The sequence below is a fragment of the Colius striatus genome, chromosome 3 (assembly GCF_028858725.1).
Source record: "Colius striatus isolate bColStr4 chromosome 3, bColStr4.1.hap1, whole genome shotgun sequence".
Taxonomy (NCBI): Eukaryota; Metazoa; Chordata; class Aves; order Coliiformes; family Coliidae; genus Colius; species Colius striatus.
This window is the reverse complement of record NC_084761.1, coordinates 93369166-93387797: the sequence shown is the minus strand read 5'-3', so window position 1 is coordinate 93387797 and position 18632 is coordinate 93369166. Positions and strand designations below refer to the sequence as shown.

The window sequence follows — 18632 nt, the reverse complement described above, 5'->3', positions numbered from 1 at the left end:
AGCAGAAAGGTGCTAGTGAAGCTGTTGTGATTAGAGAGATTTGTGTGTGTCACTGCTGTGCTCAGGGGCTTCACCTCGCTGTGCAAGATGTTGTCTGAGCACAAGCAAGCTGTGGCCAAAGAGATGCCTGGAGGTATGAGATGAAGGATGATGTCAGGAAGAGGGAGAGGTGGGTGGAGTAATGCAGCAGTGAGGTGGTGTTGACTGTAAGGATGAGCAGAGGTGTCAGGCTTAGATGCTGGCCAGTGATGGTGGGTGTCTGGTGCAGAAAAGCTTTAAAGCAGCATATGTGGAGAGAGATCTGAGTGCTTCAGACAATGCCAATCCCACACCAGCAGGCAGCTTGGCAGAAAACACCTATAATTTCTTTGAAAAATGTAAAATCAGAGCAGAGAGCCTGGACTTCTGGGCCAGTCTGTAGAGAGTGGGCCTCTGGTAGGGAAGAGGCGCTAGGAACAGCGGGGAGAGATCAGGAAGAGCCTTGACAAGTGAAGAAAACTAGTAGCTTTTTGATGTGGCAGGGAAAGGGAGAGCTGGATGCGAAGAGAAGCAGATGTGGCCAGAGCAGTGACTAGAAAAAATTGAATATGAATGAGGCAAGAATGTGTTTCATCAAGGCTGGAGCAGAAAAGTCACGATGAAATATGATGGAAGCTTGGATGCAAGCTGCAAGTGAGTGGATGGACAGCCAAAGCTGGGGCTTATCAACGAGCTGCAAAAGACCACGGCTCATGGTCTGAGCTGGGATGTGGAGAGATAGAGGGGGAGGAGAGTGAAAATGTGCTCAGGCTGTGGGCCTGAGAGACAGGCAGGATAGTAATGGTGTCTGCAACAATTAAGGAAGGAGGTGGGGAGGGGAAGGAAGATTAAGAGCTCTGAGCTTGAGCTGACAGTTTGACATCTGTGAGATGTCAGGGAGACAGGCAAGGTTTTTGTCTGGACAGAGAGAGACAGGCCCAGATGATCAGATCAGGCAACTGCAGGGACTGATTTATGTGAGAAGATTAAAAAAGCTGCTTGTAAATATATGTATACTTGGCTAAGTGACACCTGAGGGGACAATAACTGTCTACAAGCGTATGAAGGGATTGTATACTAGAGCCAGGAGGAGGTGGAGGGAAGAGTTCAGGAGTGTAGATAAGGATTCTGAGTAGAGGTAGTGGAATAAGGTGGAGCAAAGCAGGCTACATTTCCCAGTTAGGGAAAACATCTTCCCTGCAAAATTGGGAAGACTCTTTACTGAGTCTTGAAACCTGTGTATCCATCTAGATACCCATTTGCGACCTGATCTAGGTGAACCTGCTTCTGCAAGGGGGTTGGACTAGATGACCTTTAAAGGTCCTTTCCAACCCCTACCATTCTAGGATTCTATGATCTACACCCCTGTCATCACAGGGTGCCTGGCAAGCTACTCTTTGTCCTCCCAGCACCCCATGAGAAGGAGATGTCCCCATGTGCAGTTGGGGTAGTTTGGTACCCTGTGTCACCCCTGCTATCTGACTTGAATCAAGGACCAAAGACACTCTCATAACCATTATGCTCTCTTTCCTTTCACTTATCTCTGCTTGTAAAGGTCAGTCCTGTTGACAGTATTGTGAGATGGATGGGAAGGAGATCTAGTGGGACTTCTCTAGCTGACAGCTTGTGTAGTCTTCTCCCTATGTTGCTTACTTTTTCCTCTTTATAAAGTTTTACTCCTCTGTGAAACCAATGGAAGAAGCAGCAGGTTACTACTTCGTTGCTTATTCCTACATAAGCTTCTCCTATCAGTGCAAGAGAGTAAGTTTGGGAGGGAACCACTGGAAGTGGCATGTTCAGATGGAGAGTTAAGATTGATGAACCAATTTTTCCCTAAATATGCCCAGAATTGATCAACACAATGGGAATAAGGTACATGTACAGCTGAACTGCACTGCTGGTTCCTGTGTGGTCACAGCTATACTAACTGTTGGTTTGGTTGTCAGATGTGTGGTTTATTTTCCTAAGGCAAATGGCAGATTGGTGTAATTCAGATCAAATAGCTCAATTTCTGCTCCAGGAGTGTCACTCCGGGATCCATCAGCTGAGGATCTCAAAGCACATATGCAACACTTTGTAAAAAATGACTCACTTTCCCATCTGGTGAAGTAGAGGCAATCTGAGGTCAGAAAGCAAGCAGCTGGGAGATGAAGGAATAGTATATATCCTGCATTCTGAAATCCCAGCCCTGTGTTGAGCTCCTCTGTGAGTGTCCAGGGCCTTGTCTCTGCCCATGGCCTTTTCAGGAATTTCAGAAGGAGATGCAGAGTGTTTTGTCCAGAACAAGCTGTCTGAACATGAGACAATTTTTCTCCTTGGAAACTTTAACAAAGCACCAAGAAAAAGAAAAGAAATCAGAAAAAAAGAGGAACTGCCCCAACATTTGTGATCTTGATTTTCTGGTGGAGGTTCTGCTGTGATACCACATGAGGTTATATCTTTAGAGAAAACTCCTGAAGCTAAATAAGTAGCCAAGTATGTCCTCCTATCTCCCTGTGCCCTTCCTGGACCTATCCATGTCTGTCTGGTCTTGAGATTGGTGTCTTAAGGAGATGAGATCTATGTGGCAATGTTTTTTGAGGGTTGTTCCATCTTCATTCCTTCCAATAGCTTTCGAGCCTATTAGCCAATTTCAGACATACCTTGTGCAAGGAGTGGTGTAGCAGATAAGTTCTTTACAAACATTGTAAAAATGGGAAGCCACATAGCCAGGGGTGATTGTAATAATGCTGCATTCTCTACCACCGTGCTTGAGGAAAACACCTTTTCTAAATATTAAAGGGATGAATAACAGCAACAAACAAACAAATAAATGGAAATGTCAGCAGGTTCTTGCTCCTTAATAGGCACTGGGAAATCCAGACACAAAATCCAACCATGCCATTGGAAACTAAAGATTGTTAATCCTACTGTATTTTTGGTAACTGCAAAACCATCTCCAGCTGAGAGTCCCCAGCAGTGGATGTGAGAGGTACACTACATGTAGTAAATAAATGTCCTGCCCTTGCAAACTGCTACATCCCCCGAGTGAGGTTGTATGGGTATCAATGGCAGACTGTGGGGAGATGTGAATTGCTGATGACTATTGCACCTCTTTCCGTGCATGGGGTGCACAGGGGGCATGCCAAACAAGTGGTACAAATAATACAGAACCAAAGTTGTGTTTTCCAGCTCTTCATGCAGACTTCAACTGGATTTTAATGGTGTTGCTCGTCAGCTGAGACCACAGATCTATTTCTTTTTCTCCTGCAAGGGGTTCATATTTGACCTCAGTAGTCACACTTAAAAGCAGAGCTTGCTGCTCTGACTTTCACTTCTGTTTCAGCAGGACCAAAATCTGTGGGGCCTTTCTGAATATTTCCCTCCTCACCCAAAATTGCTGAAAATGAGCCTGAAGTGTTGACAGACAGCAGCACACTTGGTGTGTAGAAATCCAACATAAACAGACTTGCTGGTTGTGAACTTGGACATGTTAAACTAGGTCTCTGCTTTGATCTTCTCTGCACTATCCTAAAGCCCAGCAAGCAAAGGCCAAGTAAACAGACCTTTGATTTCAGGGCTGTTTGGAGCAGAGGTCTTGTAAAACTTTTATCAATGGCAGAGCTGAGCTACTGAAGTCCCTCTTGGACTGCAGGTGCTGCAAGAGTAGCAGCACGGTTTTATTGACCTTAACGTCCTTCTTTTCCCTCTGCCTTCCCATAATGACAAACATCTGGGAATATGAGCCAGCTTCCTGTTGATTGTAGCATACCAGTTTCTGTAGGAGAGACACCTGCTTACAATCTCCTCTATGGTGAATGGAGCATAAGCTGCATTAGATCCCACAGCCAGTGTAGCTCTTTGTTAATGTATGTCATAAAGATGCTTAAATAAATCACGTGGGCCACATCCGTGGGAAACACTCACGTTACTAATCCTGCGTGTTCAATACTCCTGGTCAAACCCCAGAAAACCAGTCCTTTGGCTTAAATAGCACAAGTGTTGCAACAAATTGAATTTTATTCATTTGCTTCCTGTCTTTAGAGCATTTAGTGGTTAAAATAAACTGGACATCTTCCTTCGGGATTATGCCCTCAGGAAAGAGACATTATGAAACAACCATCTAATATCACAAGATTTAAAAAAATAAAACTGTCAGTGCTGGCAAATTCACCCCAATGGATGAAACTCAGGAGTTAGATTGGCCTCTGCTTTCTTTTAATTTAATGTTTTTCTCCATCTTTTGGTGGGTTTGGACTAGATGATCTTAGGCTTTGGTTTCCCTTCTACCCATGGTAGAACAGTGATGTGAGAGTGAGAGCCTGCCAAAATATGATATAGGCTTTTTAAGGTGTTCTTAGTTTCCCATTGTTTTCAAAACTAGGAATTGCTGTGCTTAGCAATGATGGAGCCCAGTCTGTTCCTGCTGGGCCAGAGCTGTGGTCCCTACTGCTCGGACCATTTCACCCTAAGCTTGATCGAGCTCAGGATCAAAAGTCGGAGCACTCTGCTCAGCCCTACCAACGATTATTGCTTTTTATCAAGGTAAAGACCAAATGACAAATTCCTTGGCCAACTGCTCCGTGCAAACACTCTGCCTGCTGTACCTTCTGGAAGTAGAGCTGATCATTAAATGGTGAGCCTACGTTCATCTAGTCTCTCCTGTCTTTTCCCTTCACACTTTTATGGCATAGACTTAAATGCCAACCATCCTTATGCTGCTTTTTCTGCCTTAGTCACCCACTCGTCCTTTACTGTATGTAAAACCAGTGCCCTTGTTCTCTGTTCAGAGGTGAATTTTGTCTTTTTTTCAAATAGTCAAATCAATTATTAGATTAAAAAAAAGCATTTTTAAAAGACCTTTATTTGTTGGTATTTGATGACAGCTCTCTGATCCCTGAAGGGATGTGCAGTGCTGCTTGTGATACACAGCAAATTGATTTTACACATTTCCATCTTTGATCAATGAGTCTTCCAATGGGGCTTTGCTGTAATCAGATTGGAGATTGCTGTGGCACAGCCCTTGGGAAGAGATTGGAATTTACGTGCAATAAAGATTAAGGGATTAGCAACTGATTAGGAAAGTGCTGATTTATCCAGCCACAGGTAGAGCAAAGGGGCTTGAGTGCCTACTTTTCTCTGACCTTGGGTTTTGGCCTCTTGACTCCTCACTTAGAAGTGCCAGTGTGCAGCGCAGAGTGATTTCTGACGTGGCTTCTCTCAACGAACAAGTTCAAGTTGTTGCAAGAGCAAAAACTCCCTCCTATTTCTGTGAATGGAGGGGCTCAGAAATCTTTATGTGAGCAGATGCTTTCCTCTGATGTGCATCTACCAGGAACAGGCTGAACAGCCAGACTGTGGCAAGGCTTTAATGTGCAGCGGGGAATTCCTGCTGACAGCTGATGCGGTGTGCGTGTGGTGGTACACGCAGGCGCGCCGTGGGGGATGAAGCAGCTATGTGGTCACGCGCACAGACAATATTTCTCCTTGCACAGCTTTTCCTAGATAGCTGTTACGCTCTCCAGGTTTCCCCTCCCCTGCACAAGCATGCAGGAGGGTAGCTGGGTCTGTACATTACCAGACTGTGAGGTAATAGGAGTGCACATTAATGGATATTCCAGTGTAGCTCTATCTACCTGATGGATATGATGTTACATACCAGTGCTCAGCCCGGCAGTGGAAAGACGTCATCTGAAATTGCAGAGCAATCGATGTCATCACAGCTCCCATACAGTCTGGTGAAGTTTGGGCAGCACAAATAAAGCAACTTCACTGACAGTCACAGTCTGTGCTAATAACAGAGGGCTGGTAGTTTGCCTGTGTATCAGATAACAATTAGCACCATCTTTCTACTTACGTAGATTTATAGAGATAAAAGGCAGGCAAATATGGGATCTTCAGCAAAGGAGAAGTTTTCGGGATTTAGATCTATATTTTAAATATTTACTTTTAGTGTTTTGATTTAGGCCTAATATACTCACTGTTAGGTGGTGTTTTGGTTATGCCATTCATACTGAGACATGCCACAATGGTGTGCGGTATAGGAAAAATACATTCCTCCAGATGAAGTGAAGCAGCTTTTGAGCAGCAAAAGATACAATAGACCTTCAGATGTATGAGGTGAGGTGCACTGATTTTATCTGATCTTAGAAGCTGAATAGTCTCAAGACTGTCCAGAAAGCCACCTGGCAATCCTAGGAACAAACCATGGTGGTGCAGTTGAATGTAGTAAGCCTAACAGAACAACAAGGCTTCACTATCTCCTACTAGAAAAACTAATAAAAGCCACTTAAGAGTTCACTAACCCTGTTGTTGTGAGCAAGCCAGCATGTAGAAAAGGAGGAGCAGAGGAAATGGATCTGTTTGAAGCTATCCCAGTTGCAGGCAGGCTGCAGAAATCTGGACGAGCCTCTGTCCAAGGCACCAGCTGAGCCCTCAGACTGTGCCAATGATAACTTGAGTTTTCACAGCCAGAAGGTCGCTTGCACGGGCATCAGCGTAGGTTTTAACACAGTACTGTGGCACCAGACCAGGCTTGATTCATTTGAAGAAAATATTACTGCATACCTTGGGGTATGGCCTGAAGCTGAGGCTGTTTCCTAAATGAAATCTGACAATATAATATTCTGCAGGTATGAAGGCTTCATGTGTTAAGAAGTCCTGACTCCTGCCAATACTGTGAGGTGTCATGTGCTTTTACATCAGGTAGCGTGTGCTACAGTGCCTGGGGAGCTGGAACCAGATGTGAATGCTGTAAGAATTCATTGATGGCTTCCCTGTTTTCGTTTGCAGGAGACTTGGCATTTGTCATGGTTTAACACCAGCCAGCAACTAAGCACCACACAGCTGCTTGCTCCTGCCCTGCTCCTGCCACAGTGGGATTGGGGAGAGAAAGTAAAAACTCCTGGGTTGAGATAAAGACAGTTTAATAGGACAGAAAAGGAAGAAAAAAAGCACATTAGAAATAATAGTATACAAAACAAGTGATGCACAATACAGTTACTCACCATTCACTGACTGATGCCCAGCCAATCTCTGAGCCATGGTATCCCCTGGCCAACTCTCCTCAGTTTATATACCAGGCATGAGTTCTATGGTCTGGGACATCCCTTTGGCAAGTTCAAGTCAGTTCTCCCAGCTGTGTCCCTTCCAAATTCTTGTGCACCCACAGCCTCCTCTGGCAGGGCAGGGTGAGAAGCTGAAAAGCTCTTGACTTAGTATAAACACTACTTAGCAACAACTAAGTGTGTTGCAAACATTATTTTCCTCCTGTTCCCCAAACACAGCACTACACTAGCTACTAGGAAGAAAATGAACTACATTCCAGCCACCACCAGGACAGTGAATCTTGAGTTTTAATACAAGTTTTCACTGAATCAACCTTGTGAACACTTTCTTTTAAAGTGTGTTTTACCCTTCTGGAAGAAGTTTACAGATGTGCCTAAGCTTGTAGAACAGCACAAGAGGAACAAATCTTTAAAGTGGAATATTTGGTGCTGAGGAGGTGATGTTCACATTATTGGCATTTTGGGGGTTTACTCTGGATTAGCTCCAGTGTGATTGTTTAAATTGAGCACTCGGTGAAAATCCAAGAGCACAGTTTCTGCTTTTGTTTTACCAGGGACCCAGCTAGCAATTGCTATCTGTGTCTGCATTACCTGGTGGGGATTGGTAAGATTGGATCTGTAAAGCAAAGCTTTTGGTTCTGAGGACCTGAAAACCCAATTTAGTGAGTGCTCCACTTTTGAATAGCCCTGTGAACTAAATGCCCATCTGAACTGGAGTGCCTCTTGAAGCTTAATGTCACATAAAAGCAACCCAGTTCACATGCACCAAAACTGTTTCATGATGTGATGTGACCCAAAGTATAACTGGTGGGGATGATAAAAAACCTTCACTTTAAAGCACACTCCTGGTCCAGATTAAAACACTGATGTAGGCAGGTGTAAAGAAGACCCCTACGATGACTGTTTAACTTGGAGAGAGAGGGACAGAGCACTTCTATCACACCTTGCCATGAACTGGAGGTTTTGGTAGGTCAATGGTGAATGGTTTCAGACAAAATTTCTAAATGCTGCTGTCTTAAAAGATGGAAAATTAGCTCTGCCTTGCATTTTTCTTTTGGAGCAAGAAGATGATTTGGGTTTTTTTACATATATGTGAGATTCTTTTTTGCCCTTGTGTTTTTTTAAATGTGTTTTAATTTATTAATGTCCCAAATCAAAATTGTTTTCGTATTTTAGAGGTAGAGCAACTCTTTAAAAAAGCAACAAACAACATTGCTTAATCAATATACTTTTAAAATTCCAAGTTCTGTTTGTGTTTCAGTTTAATATGTCAAAATTAAGATGAGAAAGATTTCTCAAACTGAAAAAGGGAACACTGAAAGACAAAACTGGCCAAAAGCTTGGTTCTTGACAAAGATGTCATTTTCTAATAGCAAAATATTTCTGCAAAACGTTCCATATCAAGGCTGCTCTGCAGCCATTCAGCTAGAAGTGCTCTCTGTTCTAGAGAAGCCTCCAAAAATATCTTCATTTCTTAAATACCTCGGTGTTTATCTTTGTGGTCACCAACAAACAGTTGTTACAACATTTTTGTGGTGACCAAACTTAGAAGCCCCCAGTGACGAAGGCAGAGCAAGGAGAAGGCTGAGAGCAGATACAAAGGAAAAAGGCTCCCGTGTCAGTGTATGGGTGAAGACTTGTTGCTGTGGACTAGCAGGAAGGCAAACCAGCTATTTAAAGATCCCCATTCACATTATTCTGGAGTATGGCATGAAGTCAACTGTCGTGGTTTCTGTTTCCCTATAGACATAAACAATGACACTTACAATTTCCTGCTTCCACAGCTCTTACACAAACATTTGTCTATAAGGGAAAGGGCTAATTACTTATTAAACCGTGTACTGTGCTTAGACTGGGTTAAATATTGACTACCAAAGTTCAAGGGCAATCTCTGTCACCAAACATGAACTTGGGAATCCTATTTTCTGGGAAGTGTTAAAATAAAATGATTGAGTCACAGAATACCCTCACGGCCAAGAAAGCCAATGGCATCCTGGAGTGTATTAGAAGGGCTGTGGGCAGTACATTGAGAGAGGTTCTTCTCCCCCTCTACTCTGCCCTCCTGAGACCACATCTGGAATATTGTGTCCAGTCCTGGGCCCCTCAGTTCTAGAATGACAGGGAGCTGCTGGAGAGAGTTCAGTGCAGGGCCACAAAGATGATGGAGTGGAGCATCTCCCTTATGATGAAAGGCTGAGGGAGCTGGGACTCTTGAGCTTGGAGGAGACTGAGGGGTGATCTCGTTAATGTTTACAAATATGTGAAGGATGGGTGTCAGGAGGATGGAGCCAGGTTCTCAGTGATGTCCAATGATAGAAAAAGAAGCAACAGGTACAAGCTGGAATATAAGAGGTTCCAAAGAAACACAAGGAAAAACTTCCCTGTTTCTTCAATGTTCAAGTGAGGGAGCACTGGAAGGGGCTGCCCAGATGGGTTGTTCTCTGGAGACATTCCAAACCCACCTGGATGAGTTCCTGTGTGACCTACTCTAGGTGGTCCTGCTCTGACAGAGGGGTTGGACTAGATGATCTTTCAAGGTCCCTTCCAACCCTTAAGATTTTGTGATACTGCACATAGGCAGGAGGTACAAAGAAGGGGACAAAAAATGGAGCAAACAGGCTCAGAAGTAAATGCCTATCTTTGAAGCCTTGGATTTTGGCACATGGTTGCAAATGGTGGCTCAAAGGGGAGATTTGTTACAGAATCGGAGTATTAAACTGAGATTTGCAGAGTGTCTGGTTTGTTTTGCTGAAAGTCTTGAAGGTGGTGGGCAATTTGGCTCGAAAATCCACTGGGCTCTCGAAGCAGGATTTGCATGGTTGGGAAGCAGTTGGAAGGGCAGAGTGCAATAGCATTTATGTTAAAATTGGGGTAGATTAACCCCAGAAGCTATTTCAGGGCAGCCTGACTGGATTGTTTCCCAGAGATTATGGGAAGCAAACAAATGCCTTATGTTGGCAGGAATGATCCCTGTGCGATTTTGTAGGGGAGATGCTTGGGGTTTGGATTAGGTTTGGTGAGATCAGGTTAGGTCTATAGTTGCATATAGTTGCTTCAGTTGCATTCTGGATCCTCCTGCCTCTCTCAAGCCAGAGGATTTCTAGCTTTCTTCCAGAATTAGGCAGTTTGTCCTTCCTGGAAGTAGGAGGCTAAAAAAAGAAGCCTTTTAACTCCAGAACCTTGAAAGCATGTTTTAATGCCATTTCTTTTAAAAAAGCAAATTAGGAATGCCATTACTCAGGTGGGCTTGCTTTCTTAAATGGGAATGAAAAAGAGTAGACTGTGTGACCCACACCTTTGTTGCTCTTTTCTCAAAAGAAGTTTTTTTGGTTATCCATTGAACTGCATACCTGAACTGTGCTGTCAGTATAATTTTAGCCTTAGGAGTAGAAATATTAGTCCTCTTCTTTTGTCCTGAGCTAAACCCACTGGCAGCATTTAAGGAACAATAAATAATATCTTTTCTTCCATACTAGAAGAGAAACCTTCTAGCATATGAAGTTTGTTTCTCCAAAAGTAATTTGAAGTAATCCTAACTCTCCTCTGCACTTGCTACCTCAAAATCTAAGGGATAAAGTTACCGGTTTTTGCTGCTGAAAATGTTCACCAACACTTGAAATTGAATGTCACCCATGCACGTTTAATTTAATAAGATGGTAATTTCATGTTAAATAAATACCAACTGGATATTGAAAACATATGCTCAAAAGATTTAAAAACCATGTAAGAGATACGTATCTCATCTACTGTTGTTGGACTGCAATAAATCTATGCAATAATCAAGTGCCAATTGTTTAACATACAATAACTATTTTATTAAATCTCAGTGAAATATGCATGCAGGGCACTGAATTAAATGGAACATGTTCCCAAATATTTGATTTTTCTTATTTTTGGAACATCTAGTATAGAAAATTTACTGGCAGCCTTCACCCAAGGGACTAGTTACTACTCATGTAAAAATAGGGCAAGCCCTTCTTTTGCTATCAATAAATATCCATTTCTTCAGAAAAGCAGCTCCTACCACAGAGGTAGGGAAGAAAGAGAAAATATGTCACTTTCCTTGCTGTAAAATGAATCCACAAAGCTATTTTCTCCGTCAGATTGTTGGGCTCAGCTGTGCAGCCCAAGCCCAGACCTAGCTCCTGCTATTCAGAAAGCTAAGCCTGACCAGTCAGGGGCTGGGCAGCAAATACTTGTGGTGTTTTGTGTTCTTCTCCAAGAGTCTTTGTTCTACAGAGATGCTGTTGCTTTTTTCTCTAATCTTCTGATTCTTTTTGATAAGCATTGTTTTTGTCTGTGGATGCCTATGTTTTCTAGCCAAGAAGGATCCTTTAGCTCATCTAATCTGATCTCCTCACATACCAAAGCATTTGGTCCAGTTACCCCTATGGTGACCCTACTTTATTTGGCTAATGCATACCTTTAGGAAATGAAAACTGTTTTCTTTTGAAAATATGAAAAGATGTTGGATTCACCAGTCCTTTGAACTGCTTATTCCAATAGTTAATGGTATATGTGGGCAAAGAATGCATCCTTTTATCTCTCTCAAAAAGCATTTTTATCCGTTCTGCTCTCCATGTAATGGTGTGCAGAGAGCCAAGAGTTCTTCTCTTTCAAGAGCACCTTCTTATGTTAACTGAAACTCTTGCCATCTTTGCTGTGTGAGCCTTTCTCTGTGGGAAGGGCTACTCCTTGGTAGGTGTTTTCCCAGCCTCTAGCATAGGGGAGTCTCTATCCATTGACCCATCATTACAGCTTGAATAATGGTAGTGATGATAAGCAGAGTGTAAGTCTACCATCCTCATGTTGGTCTTACTGAGAGGGTTAAACTATTGTGCAAAGGGTTAAACTCCTACTGTAAGTCGGAGTGGTCCAACCCGGCTTTCTCTCAATAGATACCTGAAGTTAGCCACCTCTGGATGCAAGTTTAAAATGTGTCTATCCCTTTTCATTCTAAAGCAATCAGTGAAAGGAATTGACCTCAGTGTGAATACCCTTGCACTAACAACTTGGGAGGATCAGGTTTTACAGTGATGAGCATGGTGAAGGCCAAATGTTGCCTCAGGCATCGGTGTAAGACAGAGAGTTCACACCAAAGGAGTGATTTGGTTAGCAACCCTTGTCCAAGTCCTTTATCTCACTGCCCTAGTGAAAGATTTCTGTGCTTGGCTGTGATCTCCTCCTAGGCCACACGTGTCTGTGATATCCAAGTCCCTGATGTTAATTCCTTACATGCATTGATGGGTTGTTTGGGTGCTTCATGGCAAATGACTTTGCTAATTTGCTAACACAGCACTTCAAAAGAAATCTTATCTTCATGGAAAGTGAATGTGTTTGGTATTAAATAATAAAATATACATAACCCATGGGGCTCTTAAAACTTATTTAACTTCTTTATAAACTTTAAAATACAGTATGTGGATATTATAAATTACTTTCCATTCCAAGAAACTGTCTGGGCTGGTTGACCTTCCTTGGAATTTCCTCTTTGTAATTATGTTTAATGTGTTAATAAAGTTCACTTTGAACTCTATCATGGCAAATGGTCTCATAGGACATGGGTCAGTGCTGGTGTGTTCACCATATGTGAAGCTTGACGTTAGCGTGCAGTTTAGTTGAAGGAATAACATGGTTAAGTCCAAACAATTGCAGAAGCAGTGTCTCCTCCCCAGGTTAGCAGTAAAAAGGGGTTCATGGAAAGTTAGGAATGTGAAGTGGGAAATCATTTCGCTTTCACTGCTAGGTGTTACTAAATTATAGCGCTAGGTTCGAGTCACTATCAAAACACCATATATCTAGAGGGTTTTCACACAGAGCTATAAATCATCTTTACTACATGTATGAGTGGAACGAGTGCATGAACTTTACAAAGCAGTCCAGGAAAACATAATTACATGTGTGTGTGTTTTTGACTGTGAGAAATATAGACAGGAAGTTCCAGGCTGTTCCACTGTTGTGCCTTAAATACGCTTCTAGAAATTGTTTCTGCTTCTTCCTGGAAATAACTATTTGCTAAAGCAAAGAGACTTTCTTGGCTTTTACATAACTCCTTTTGCCAAGAAGTGGCATCCATCAGCCCTTCCAAGGCACTGGAGGGGAGAGCAGGAATGTTTGTAAAGCAGTGTCAGCAGCAGAGCAGCAAGTGGGGCTTTTCTGTGGTATAGGATAGTGGATATAAATTGAAAATTGCCCAGCTGTTCAGTAAGACAGGTGTAGGATCTGTCTTTTATATAATGGAACAGAATGGAGATTCCAGTTGCTTGTATTTGTAAATGAAGCAAGTAAATCTGCACACTTGTCTGCATGTATATGAGCAGAAATATTTAAAACAAATGAGGTGATCATGGCGTTTCCTTGTTAATGTTTGACCAGACTTATGTGATCTTAAACAGAAAACTTGGCATCTGGCTGAGATTGTTGATTTCTTTCTGAGCCTACTTATATGTATTTGCAGATGAGGAAACTACAAGCAAGAAAATAACTTGGTGGAAAATCTTGGGTCTGGATTGTTTGAATTATATTTTAAGCCTGATTGCATCCTGGCCCTTGGAACTCCAGGCATGATCCCTTCTAGCAACTAAAATGATTTGAATGTTATGGGGCAAAGTTATATTTAGTTTGTATTTGGAGAAAGAACAACAACCAGGCGCGGGGGGAGGCAGCTGCATTCTCATCACTTCTACCCAAGTCACATCCACGGATGTCAAACCCCACCCTTCCCCCTCAGCCGAAATATTAAGAAATTATTTTCTTAGACTATTGGGTTGAGGACAAGGAGGACTGAAGAAAACCTGCCCCTGCTGGGTTTGTGTTGAGGTAGGGCTGATTTTATTGTGCTAACTCTTTCTGTTCGCACAGCTTGTGAAGTCATCTGCACCCTCTGCAGCGTGGTGTGACTTAAAAGTGTTTCTCAGCAGTACCCTGTGGCTTTAGAGAGCTGCCTTTGCCTAACAGAAAATTGCAAGAGTGGAAGCAAGAAATGGTGGTTGTTTTCCCCCTCTTTTCCTGACTATAACAATGTGTGCCAGCGATTTTCTGGGGCCTCATTTTCAGTCCCTTCTTCTATATCCCATGGCAAAATGCTGCAGAAAGTAGTCTCTGTCTCCAGGAGCATCAAAATTTGCAGATTCTTTGCAGACTTACAAAGTCTGATTTTTTTCAAGTGTCACTGCCTAATGGCTAGGAAATCAAGGAAAGTGTGATGTAGAGACAATTCCCTCAGGATTTACACCCCAGACCAGGGAGCACTGCTCTTTCCTGCTCTGTCTTGAAAGGATCCAGTGTGGATCTTTGCCCAGTGGTGCAAGTACATGGCACTTTGTGAGATCCACCTCTCTACCATAGCCAGAAAGATGCTATATATTGGCATTAAAAAATTGTGGTGGTAGATAGATGAATTGACAGTTTTAACAATCTGGTTTAACAAAATTATTTCAGGTTGCAAAACAATCCCTTATGATGTTACTCTCCAGCTCTTCTGGTGTTACCCTAAAACATAACTCACAAACAAAGCCAGAGCAACACTACAGCAAGCAGCCATAAGGTTTTGCTCTCCAAATACATTACATCATTTCTACTCACATACAACACAAAGCTAGAGTCTGGCATGGGCTGAGATCGTGACACTGGCTGCTTGAGGCGTAGTTGCATCTGCATTTTGATGCTGCATTAGATCTCAGGACAGCAGTTGGCAATGGCAAGGGATGGGAAGTCGACAGCAAGAAGAGTTCAGCCTGGTTTTACCTCACTGGCAGCTGTAGGTGAAGCAGCCAGTGCTTTCCTGGGATTTTGCCTCTCTAAGCAGCTGTATCCATTCTGCAGGGCTGTGGGCTGTGCCTCAGGCTCTGCCCCTGTGCTGTCCCACTCAGCTGTCAGTGCACACTGACAAATGCCACAAGGGAGCGAAGCATCTCCCTTATGATGAAAGGCTGAGGGAGCTGGGGCTTTTTAGCTTGGAGGAGACTGAGGGGTGATCTCATTAATGTTTACAAATATGTGAAGAGTGGGTGTCAGGAGGATGGAGCCAGGCTGTTCTCAGTGATGGCCAATGATAGAACAGGGGATGATGAAACACAAGGAAAAACTTCTTCACTGTTCAGGTGAGGGAGCATTGGAACTGGCTGCCCAGATGGGTTATTGAGTCTCCTTCTCTGGGGACATTCCAAGCCCACCTGGATGTGTGTGTCCTACTCTAGGCGGTCCTGCAGGGGGGTTAGATTAGGTGACCTCTCAAGGTCCCTTCTGAATCTTAAGATTCTGTAGAATCTGTGACACTCCAAATCAACATGTTGGGAGAGCTGGCAGCTATTGGGTACTTGACTGACCCCTGGCATATCCTAGGCCTGTTCTGCAAGGTGGGTAGCTTCCTCTAGTGCCAGTGGTGCACGTGAGAAATTGGGGTGCTCAGCATCTTTTTGCTACATCTTTCTGCTCTGTTCATATAGAAGAAGATGGAACTGCTATAGAGAAGCTCTGGAAATTAAACTCCAGTGGAATCCAAGTGGTTCTGGGCAGCTTAATGTAGGCATTCAGGGAGGGAGTAAGTTTTTTATCCGGATAGTACGGCATTCCTGTTGTACGTCATGGGAAGCAGCTCTGTGTCAGCAGCACCTGCTTCCCAGGGGATGTTGGAGAAGGGCCTTTTTTCAAAACAGGCTTCCCCTCTATCATCTCTCCTCCAGATACTGACAGCACAGAGTGCCAAAGTGTATCTTGACTTGAGCAGCATTCGTCTGTCACTATTGCAGTCCCAAGGCAGACAGATACATAGCGAAATAAGACCCAGTGGATGCCTGTACACTAGAAAGAGAGACTGAAATCTGTGATGTTATCAACGTTTTCTTCTTGCTGTAGCCATCTATAGGAGGTTCAGCTATCGTTGGCTTTCCAGGGCCTTTGAAGTCTCTGGCATATGCAGAGGCACTGATTCCAGAGAGTACTGCTTGTGCAGAAGGTTGTTAACACAGAGAAGATAGGTAATAAAACAGGAATATTTACAGTGCCAAATGAACAGAAGCAAGGTTTTAGCATGTTTGGCCTGGGGCTGTACCTTATTGGGAAGTGTGTGCAGCTGTACTGGGGGGAAATTTTTATTCTTCATCCAGAGAAATTCTCTGGAGGGCTGCAGAGGACCATGCTAGTGCTTTTCAGGCGGAAAGGCTCTCAGAAATCCACCCTTTTCTAAATGTCATAAAGGTCTGTGAATAGATCCTGTGACAGAGAGTGATCCAACAATTCCTCAGAACGAAAGGTCAATCAAAGGAAAATGCTATTTAGAAGGACCAAGCTTACCACTGACCCAACCATGTGACAGATCCAGAGGCAACTCTGGTGCCACCAGAAAAGCCGCTTGTGCCACTTGCCCCAGTGAGGCACATGACATGATGGGGAAACTATCTAATTCCTCCAGGTCTCAAAATTCATCAGGAGTCAACCTCAATGTCAGAAGGAAAGGGATTTTGAAGGAGATATAGCAGGTTTCCAAGTTGGAAGGACGATGCTCTTTCTCTCTACTGTCCCTGCTTGCCCTGCCTTAAACATTTTTCCCCTGCACTAATTATAGCTCTGCTTTTGCCATTTGAATATGCATGGACTAGTATCCTGGCTCACTAAGAAATTAAAATAAAGCTCCTCTTAAAGTTTGGCTTGATTTCATAGGGCTCTAGGTCAAAAAGGACCTGTCCAAGGGACAGCCCAGAATTTCAACAAGGCTGTAGATTGGTCTGAACATTTCTGCTCCTTTACACCGAGTGAGATGCTGCACCATGTAGGGAAACGTAGCAGAAATGGGGTCTGGATCCTCACCTGGTGTTGATAAATTCTGCTTGATCAAACCCAACATACACAGCCCCTCCTAATGGGTGAATTTCCTCTTTAAAAGATTCGGCAGCACAACTCGTGTCAGATCAGCATTCAAAGGATCTTGGGATTATTTCTCCATCTACAGAGCTGGTTGGAGGTCTCCCAAGATGAAGAGCATTAGCAGCGTGGTTTGCAGTGCTTAGAAAGGTCTAGACGGGGAGGATTTCTCATGACATTTTCCCAGCTCCCTTGGAAGGGTACATTCACCTCCGAGATGCTATCCCACAGGTGTCTGCAGAAGGTGTTCAGGGATAGATGTTGTCTCTGCCAGGGACTGGCTTTTTCAGAATAAGTGCTTTCAAGATCCCCACTTTGGGCTTTCGGCTGTTGATCAGAATCTGAATGTGTCTAAGACGCATTGGTTTATCCACACTCTTAGTTAAACTAATTAATGAGTTTCAAGCTGGTTCATGACTCTTTTCTCAGCTTGAGCAGCACTTCACCAGCAAGGCTACAAAATTCAGGGGTGCAATTCAACGTGAGTAATTGTGACAGCAGCCTTGTGCTCATTCATGAGCTGGACTGTATGTACTCCTTAGTCACACCAGGGAAAATTCAGGCAGACATTGGAATAATAGGAATTAGTCATAAGGAAGTGCAAATATGAGCTCTGTAGCTGTCGATCCAAACCTCCAAAACACTACGAATAGGAACAAAATATAAGGGAACAGTTCCAAATCCCACAGACATCTTGTGGGTTTTGGGTGCAACTCAGCATCAGCAATCCTTAGCAAAACATTTTGTCCTTATGCAAGAGCGAGGCACTTATTATCACACCCAGTAATAGATTGTTCTGGGAAAAGCATTGCTATTGCAGTTTGTGTGGGGAACTTGTGCAATTAATGAAAAGGCAGAAAAGTCAGATGCAGGAAAAAGAGTTTCTGCTTCAACTTTTCAGAGGCTTGGTTAAAAATTAGGGTTTGAATTCAACTATGGGACCATTCCCACTGTTGGATTCTTTATTACTTTTTTTTTCCCTGAGTGTTAGCCTGTCCAAGTGCATCCTGTTATCCGATGGCAAACAGCGTGTTCACTCTGTGACATTCCAGGGATACTCTGTTTTGCATGAAATTACCACTTTTTACGAAGCAAAAATATTTGTCAGTTGGGTCAAACCAGCAGGGTCGCTAAGGCAATTTATAAAAATATCCTCTTTTGGACTATAAGCAATGTTAATATGCCAGGCTATGCTGTTCCTTTTGGTGAAGAACTACCCAATGAATGCTTTATGCCCAACAACTGCAACCTTATGTGTCTCAGATGAAGCCCATCTGGTAACTATTAAAGGGAATTACTGTACATACAACATGAAAGGATTATAATATTGGGGGGGGGGGAGCAGTGTTTTGTTTTATGTACCAGTGCTGTTACTAATTTTACCTTCAGGATAGGTGTTAAGTTTAAAACAACTGCAGTTGCTTTACCAGATACAGCTGAACAGTTTGTGTATTGGACTCCTTCTTAGCATATAGGAAAACGGGGGTGTTTTGGAAAAGCAAAAGAGACTCAGAACCGGGGTTCCCTGCTGGTTAGTGTGAGTAGACAATGGTGGTACAGAGATACCTTCAGGTCTTGCACAAACCAGCATCTCTGTTGTATCCCTCCGTAATTGCCTGCATTTTTAACTTTGATTATAAGTGATTTTTTGTAAGCACCTTTCATGACATCTCCACATAGCAGTCAGTCATAAAATCATAGAATTGC

General features: G+C 43.1%; 1 protein-coding gene across 4 annotated transcripts in view; it reads left to right on the top strand.

Annotated features, from left to right (window-relative positions):
• The window catches only part of FGFRL1 (fibroblast growth factor receptor like 1), a 193144-nt gene that overhangs the window by 74805 nt on the left and 99707 nt on the right, over positions 1-18632 (top strand). The window lies entirely within an intron of this gene.